The sequence below is a fragment of the Oncorhynchus masou genome, unplaced genomic scaffold, assembly GCF_036934945.1.
Source record: "Oncorhynchus masou masou isolate Uvic2021 unplaced genomic scaffold, UVic_Omas_1.1 unplaced_scaffold_12221, whole genome shotgun sequence".
NCBI lineage: Eukaryota > Metazoa > Chordata > Actinopteri > Salmoniformes > Salmonidae > Oncorhynchus > Oncorhynchus masou.
The window spans coordinates 1,170-6,798 of NW_027002022.1; the positions used below are offsets into that span (position 1 = coordinate 1,170).

The window sequence follows — 5,629 nt, forward strand, 5'->3', positions numbered from 1 at the left end:
AACCCCGAGCGCTCGTCCTTTCCCATCATGGCACCGAAGGCGAAGAAGGAAGGTCTGTGAATCCCTACATTGTTTTTGCGTAAATTCACTTAATATGAAGAGCTACACATGATGTTTATACATGTGTATATGTTCTTTACGATCGTTGAAAGTCACAGACGACTTGTAGGTATTTTATCTGTGTCCAAATGTCGTGAAATGTAGGAAGTGGCCACCGACCATGTTTCCATCCAATGTGGCTCTGCTAGTCAGTTCGCTGAAACAAGTTATTTCATTCCGCGTATTAATACCTCCCTTATCTCACCTCATTTGCTCACATCGTATATAGACTTGTTTATACGGTATTATTGACTGTATGTTTGTTTTACTCCATGTGTAACTCTGTGTCGTTGTATGTGTCGAACTGCTTTGCTTTATCTTGGCCAGGTCGCAATTGTAAATGAGAACTTGTTCTCAACTTGCCTACCTGGTTAAATAAAGGTGAAATTAAATAAATAAAAATTAATGACCATTTCTCAAATTCATAAGTTTGAGCTTACGAGAGTGATTGCAGTCCGTATGTGGTGTATGTCATTTTAATTCGTCACGTTGTTTAGTTGGGTCGTGACAGCATGGCCTGTAGTAGCGCCTCGATCACATTGCGTTTTAGTAACCAGAAGTACATTCATTTCCGAAGACCTTTACGTTGGTGTGTTCTGCGTTGTACATACTTTAAACTTATTGAAGGTATGCATCAAATTGCAAGGAATGCTAGCAGACCATTTTTTTGTTTACAGTATTTTTTTCACTTTTTGTTAAATTGTATAAAAAAAGCTAAACATTACACAAAATGCCCCTTATTCCACCAACACAAAACAGCAGGCTACATGGGAGCACATCTGTCAAAACCCTTCCCTCTCCGACCCATGAACACTCACCCGGTATTAATTCCAATTATTAACAAAAAAACGAAACAAGGACTTTAACATCGATGCTAGAAAATAAATGTTGAATTGCGAAGGTGATGACTCTAACATCAGTAAAGGGTGGGTGCCCGTTACACACATTAAAACATCGTTGGGTGTAGGAAAAGGCAAGGTTTGATAAAGGTTAGAGCATTCTGGTAATATATTCGTCTTGACCCGCCAAATAAGAAGATTAGGTAAATCCTGCCATGTATCACATTGACCCCAACCTTTTTGAGAAGTGTACTATAGTTCAGATGTCTTTCAGAAGGAGTTTGCAATCCCAGATATGTCTTTCTGAGGTCTCCCAAGAAAACAAAAATTGTCAGCTGCAGGTATTTGAGAGCACACTGGACATGTAAAGACTCATTGTTTGTTTACTGCAATGCCTTGCTAATTATTTTTGATATATGGATGGGTCAGATGTTCAACAGTGTTCTGATTTTAGGATGTTAAACTAATCTGCTTTAGTTTATAAACCCTCTCTACGCATCTCCTGTCGGCTGTTCAAGCCTTAACCAAGCTGGAACTTTCTCTCTCCTGTGTAGCTGTCCCTGCCAAGACCGAGGCCAAGGTGAAGGCCCTGAAGGCCAAGAAGGCTGTTCTGAGAAGAGTCCACAGCCAGAGGAAGAAGAAGATTAGAACCTCCCAACCTTCCGTCGCCCCCAAAACCCTGCGCCTCCGCAGACAACCCAAGTACCCCGGAAGAAGGGTACTTTCGCAGGCAGTAAGTCATACAAATAAGTAGAATGTCATACAAACTAGGAATGCCAATAGAATGGCGTTGGTACAGTACCGACATGCACAAGCCATACATCTGTTTTGAGGATTCCTGTATTTTATTACAACCTTCATTGTAAAAATGGCTGCGAATGAGATTTTATGGTTTAGTCCAGGTTAGTTTCTCTGCTCTGGGTGCAAATGATGGTAACAGCGATCAAAGTATGATATCCCATGATTCCATCCTTATAAACCACTGATGCACCTTAGAGCAACATACCAGTCTTTTTTTAAATGGGGTTCGAATATAGTGGGGTTGGGTTGCAGCGTTAGGTGCACGCTGAACGTGATCTCCTATTCCCCCCCCCGTCCTTCTCCCCTCCCCAGGTTGGACCACTATGCCATCATTAAGTTCCTCTGACGACAGAGTCAGCAATGAAGAAGATCGAGGACAACAACACCCTCGTCTTCATCGTAGGCGTCAAGGCCAGCAAGCATCAGATCAAACACGCCGTCAGAAGCTCTACGACATCGACGTGGCCAAGGTCAACACACTCATCAGGTATGCCACGATCCCTACACCTCTAATCCTACGACAGACGCACTGATCAGGTACTTAAAATATAATCCTGACATTATTGAACTAACATCTAACTATTAGTAGATGGTCTTAGTTAATGATTAGTCCATTACGAGCCTGAAGGTACTAACATCTAACTATTAGTAGATGGTCTTAGTTAATGATTAGTCCATTACGAGCCTGAAGGTACTAACATCTAACTATTAGTCACTGGGTACTATCCTGGCTGCTGGTCTGACCTGGTCACCTATTACATTAGTAGGTCTGGTCTTAGTTAATGGTTAGTCTATTACAGTAGACTGTCTTAGTTAATGGTTAGTCTATTACAGTAGACGGCCTTAGTTAATGGTTAGTCTATTACAGTAGGTCTGGTCTTAGTTAATGGTTAGTCTATTACAGTAGACTGTCTTAGTTAATGGTTAGTCTATTACAGTAGACTGTCTTAGTTAATGGTTAGTCTATTACAGTAGACTGTCTTAGTTAATGGTTAGTCTATTACAGTAGACTGTCTTAGTTAATGGTTAGTCTATTACAGTAGACTGTCTTAGTTAATGGTTAGTCTATTACAGTAGGTCTGGTCTTAGTTAATGGTTAGTCTATTACAGTAGACGGTCTTAGTTAATGGTTAGTCTATTACAGTAGACGGCCTTAGTTAATGGTTAGTCTATTACAGTAAGACGGCCTTCAGTTAATCGTTTAGTCTATTACAGTAGACGGCCTTAGTTAATGGTTAGTCTATTACAGTAGACGGCCTTAGTTAATGGTTAGTCTATTACAGTAGACGGCCTTAGTTAATGGTTAGTCTATTACAGTAGGTCTGAGTTAATGGTTAGTCTACAGTAGAATGTCTTAGTAAATTATTACATTAGGTCTTAGTTAATGGTTAGTCTACAGTAGAATGTCTTAGTAAATTATTACATTAGGTCTTAGTTAATGGTTAGTCTATTACAGTAGAAGGTCTTAGTTAATGGTTACACTCTATTACAGTAGGTCTGGTCTTAGTTAATGGTTACACTCTATTACAGTAGGTCTGGTCTTAGTTAATGGTTACACTCTATTACAGTAGAAGGTCTTTGTTAATGGTTACACTCTATTACAGTAGAAGGTCTTTGTTAATGGTTACACTCTATTACAGTAGAAGGTCTTAGTTAATGGTTACACTCTATTACAGTAGAAGGTCTTAGTTAATGGTTACAGTCTTACATTGTTTTCCCCACTGACTCCTGCTGGAACACATGAGGTCATAATAATATCTTCCACTCTCTCCCTCCTCCTCCACTCTCTCCTCCACTATCCCCCCCAGGCCTGACGGTGAGAAGAAGGCATACGTGCGCCTGGCTCAGATTCGATCGTTGGATGTCACAACAAGGTGAGCTCTAGAGTGTAGCACCATTGTGACAGAAACGTCTGCATCGCAATAGTCTCCAAGACTCCTTCTCATGAGGACTGACGCATGTTCACTGTCAGCCAATAGCGTTGAGACGCAGGGGTGTGGTGTCCAATCGGACTGCAGTAGAGGGCTCTGGGCAGATGATGCATGATATAATTTCCTGATGAATAATGACAGACTCAAAGGAACCACTGATGCCAGAGACCACCTGCTCTGTGACGCTTTATAAGCGCCCTATGATGACCTTATAACGTCCTCGATGCCTGTCTAAAACCTGTCATGTCTTGTGTTTCAGATTGGCATCATCTAAACGGCTGCCGGGGAGATGTACAGAGGAATAAATGTTTATAAAAACGCCCTCGTCTTGTCTGTTATTGGTTGGTTCTCACTGACAGTCACACCCACACTCAGAGTTGCTCCTCCTCACCGAACATGGTTATTTTGTTTAGAGGTTTGACTCTGGTATTTAAAAATCACGTGACGCCACTATTTAAATACCTTTATTTATTTAACTGTCGGTTAAGAACAAATTCTTATTTACAATGACGGCCGAACACGGACGACGCTGGGTCAATGGGACTCCCAATCACAGCCGGATTCGAACCAGGGACTGTAGTGATGCTTCTTGCACTGACATGCAATGCCTTAGACCACTGCGCCACTCGGGGCCCCAATGATGCTGCTGTTAATCGTGCCTCTTCACCTGGACTGCTTTTCCCACAGTCTTGAAGGAGTTCCCACATATGCTGAGCACTTGTTTGCTGCTTTTCCTTCACTCTGCGGTCCAACACCTCCCATAATATGGACTTGGTCTTTTACTAAGTAGGGCTATCTTCTGTATACCGCCCCTACCTTGTCACAACACATCTGATTGGCTCAAATGCATTAAGAAGGAAAGAAATTCCACAAATTAACGTTTAACAAGGCAAAGCTGCTAATTGAAATGCATTCTGGGTTACTACCTCATGAAGCTGGTTGAAAGAATGCCAAGAGTGCAAAGATAAATGGCGGGTTCATATATCATGTAGCTGTTTGTAACAACTGATGGTGTTATGATATACAAGGTAGGGGTGGTATACCGGAGATTTGATAAAAGACCCAAGCCCATATAATGGCAAGAACAGCTCAAATAAGCAAAGAGAAATAACAGTCCATTACTTTAAGACGTGAAAGGTCAGTCAATGTGGAACATTTCAAGAACTTTTTCAAGTGCAGTTGCAAAACCATCAAGCGCTGTGATGAAGCTGGCTCTCATGAGGACCGTCACAGGAATGGAAGACCCAGAGTTACCTCTGTTACAATGTAGGGGTGGTAGAAGATACCTCTGCTGCAGAGCAAGGCAGTAGTTAATTGTAGCCCAAATAAATGCTTCAGTGTTCAAGTAACACACATTTTAACGTCAGCTGTTCAGAGGAGACTAAATCAGGCTCCTCAGGCTCAGGGTCCTACGAGAGAAAAGGGGAGAATTAGAGAGCATACACACAGGCCACTGGATAAGACAGAGAAAGAAGTACTCCAGATATAACAAACTGACCCTAACCCCCCGACAAAACTACTGCAGCATAAATACTGGAGGCTGAGACAGAACTATTAGTTATACAAACAGCGTCCAACTTACCAACATTACGACCAGGAATACGTCTTTCCCGACGGAGCCTTTGTTCAGACCCACCCTGGCCATGGGATCTTATCACCGAGGACGACCCAGAACAACGCGGTCGCTGCAGGAGAGGCTGACGGAGCGGCCTACTGGTCAGAGCATATTACTCGTACAAGCATTTCACTCCACTCGTGCTAACATCTGCTAACCATGTGTATGTGACCAATATGTCTATCGCTAACCATGTGTATGTGACCAATAACATCTGCTAACCATGTGTATGTGACCAATAACATCTGCTAACCATGTGTATGTGACCAATAACATCGCTAACCATGTGTATGTGACCAATAACATCTACTAACCATGTGATGTGACCAATAACATCTGCTAAC

General features: G+C 42.0%; 2 non-coding genes across 2 annotated transcripts; both read left to right on the plus strand.

The window, feature by feature from the left end:
* The first annotated feature begins 1,858 nt into the window (after positions 1 to 1,858).
* LOC135529972 (small nucleolar RNA Z17) lies at positions 1,859 to 1,930 on the plus strand. Its single transcript, XR_010453779.1, has one exon. It is a non-coding gene; the product is annotated as a small nucleolar RNA Z17 (small nucleolar RNA).
* Positions 1,931 to 3,768: 1,838 nt separating this feature from the next.
* LOC135529971 (small nucleolar RNA SNORD42) lies at positions 3,769 to 3,834 on the plus strand. Its single transcript, XR_010453778.1, has one exon. It is a non-coding gene; the product is annotated as a small nucleolar RNA SNORD42 (small nucleolar RNA).
* The last annotated feature ends 1,795 nt before the right edge of the window (positions 3,835 to 5,629 follow it).